Below are 2,660 nucleotides of genomic sequence, written 5' to 3'. Positions count from 1 at the left end.
AAAAGCCCCTTATAAACTCGGCTAGAGAATCCCTCCATTTTCTAAATAGGCTTTTATTGTGAAATATTTGTATGAACGTGGTTGTGGAGGATACAGTAGCTTGATAATTTACGTACGGTGCTTCAAATGTAGCTCCTGCCATCTGTCTGCTGGCACATGAACAGACACAGTGACTGAAATGACAGTAAAAGTAATAAAAACAGGACAAGAATAACCCGATGACATCACACATGTTGTGAAAGACGACCGGGGATAATTGGTGAGTACCATCGTGTAGTGTGTTATATCTGTCGGCCAAGTCACGGCACGATTTTATGACTCCACAATCGTGTAATGTGACATAATGACTGTCAGAACAGGCAGAAAAGTTGCGTAGTGTGTACCAGCATAATGCAAGTCCTGAGTCTGAAATATGTCTGTCAGCGAGTCCTCCTCCACCTTTTTTTAGACTGCACCGTAGACAACGGCAGCATTTCTTCTACCACGTAGCGAGCCACAAGCTCCGTGGCTTCTTTCAGACTGATAGGTTTAACGTTATCTCCGTTATTAGAACCAAAAGATAGTCGTTGCTGTTTTGGGGCTGAAGGACCAGCGTTCTAAAAGTAACGGAAGTAACTGTTGTCTTGTTTGAAAATGTACTCAAGTATTTGATTACTCAAACAGCAAACTAACGTGTTAGGTTACTCGTTACTGCAAAAAGTAATCAAAGTACTCTAACGCCTTATACCCAACTCTGCTTGTGACATTGTAAGTCTTTGCAACAAAAAAAAGAACTTGATAAGTGATTTATCACTGCCTACCGCTTTTAGATAACCGAGTGAATGTACATTAAAAAAAAATAAGGAAACACATAAATCACACATCAGATCTTGATGAACGAATTATTCAAGTTAAAAAATCTTTACTGATGTACATTATATAATTTGTTGAGAACAAAGTGGTGTAACAATGGTCAATGGAAACCAAAATGATTAACCCACTGCGGGCTGGATTCAAAATCACGCCAAAAAATAAATAAAAATGCTAGGCTTTGGGCACAGGTCCCACTAGAGGACGTGGAGCCCTCATGCCACCCTCATGGAGTCTGTTTCTGACAGTGGTCAGAAACATGCACACCAGTAGCCTGCTGGAGGTCATTTTGTAGGGCTCTGGCAGTGCTCCTCCTGTTCCTCCTCACACAAAGGAGCAGATACTGGTTCTGCTGCTGGGTTGATGCCCTCCTGTGGCGCTGTCCAGCTCTCCTCATGCTCTCCCTTTTGGGAGTTGTCTTGCTTTTGCCTCTCCATTGCACCTGTTGTCACTTTGATTTGCACCAAAGCAGCTGAAACTGATTCACAATCACTTGTGCTTCCTGAATGGACACATTGATATCCCTGAAGTTTAACTGACTTGGTGTTAGACTGTGACCATTAAGTGTTCCCTTTTTTTTTTTTGAGCAGTGTATTAGAAAATTTACCATGTTTTTTTGTCATACTGGAAATAAAAGGCACAAATAACATTATTGTACTTTTACATTTCAGAAGCCAGCACTGTCTTGATTGTTCCATTTCCTGTCAACAACTTCCTGTCACACCTAACTGCCTTCCACTGGACTTCATTGTTTGCTAACATTAAACTTCTCTAAGACTCAAGACTTGTCGTGTTGTTTTTTACAAAGCATCCTGCAGCGTGTGGTAGCAGAATAAATATTTGGTTTTCCTCTGAACACAGCTGATCCAGGACAGTAATAAAACAGAAATCCTTGTAAATGGGTCACAGCCAATCAGGAAACAAATACTGCCATCTACTGGTTACATGTCTCAACACATAAAGCCTGCTGCAAGAAATCTTGGTGTCATGTTTGGTAGTTATTTGTGATTTGAACAACATGTCACTAAGCTTGTCCAATCGTGTTTTTATCACCTGAGAAACATTGCTAAAATAAGATCTGTTTTAACTTTTAGAGATACAGAAACTGCTGTACATGCTTTTATCTCTTCCTGTCTTGATTATTTTGTGTCCATCAAAAAACTTTGCAACGACTTCAGATTGGTCAGAACTCCCTAATGAACCTCTGGGTAGTTTGAATTCCTGCTTGTCCCAGAGTCCATGCTGAAGACCAAATGGGACAGAGCTTTTGAAATCAGGGCCCTGATGCTGTGAAACGACCTGCCCCAGGATGTAAGGCTGTCTGAGTCACTGGCTTCATTAAAGTCCCTCCTAAATTTTTTCTTTTTTTTTTCTTTCAGAAAGCATATCCTGATTTTATCTGAGTTGTCTGTCTTTTCCGTTGCTATCGTATTGATTTTATTTCCCATTAATTATATTGACTTTAGTTTCGGCCTTCTTTATTTTATCTTTTACTTTGGTGACATTTTATGACATGTTATTTGTTTTATTCTTCTTGTGTTTTAAATGTTTAATTTTATTGAACAACATTTTGTTAATGTGTTTCGAAAGGTGCTACATAAATAAAGATTATTATTATCTTACTATATAATGAGGAAAACTCTGTCTGTGTGTCTGTTCCACATTTTTCTCCTCACTGACTTGGTCAATCCATGTGAAATTTGGCACAGTGGTAGAGGGTCATGGGAGGATGCCAATGAAGCAATATTACATCAATTGGCCAAAGGGGGGCGCTATAGCAACTGATTGAAATTGCAAACTTTGAATGGGCA

This window comes from Epinephelus moara, chromosome 16, assembly GCF_006386435.1.
Source record: "Epinephelus moara isolate mb chromosome 16, YSFRI_EMoa_1.0, whole genome shotgun sequence".
In the NCBI taxonomy this organism is placed as follows: domain Eukaryota; kingdom Metazoa; phylum Chordata; class Actinopteri; order Perciformes; family Serranidae; genus Epinephelus; species Epinephelus moara.
Note: the sequence above shows the minus strand (reverse complement) of the source record.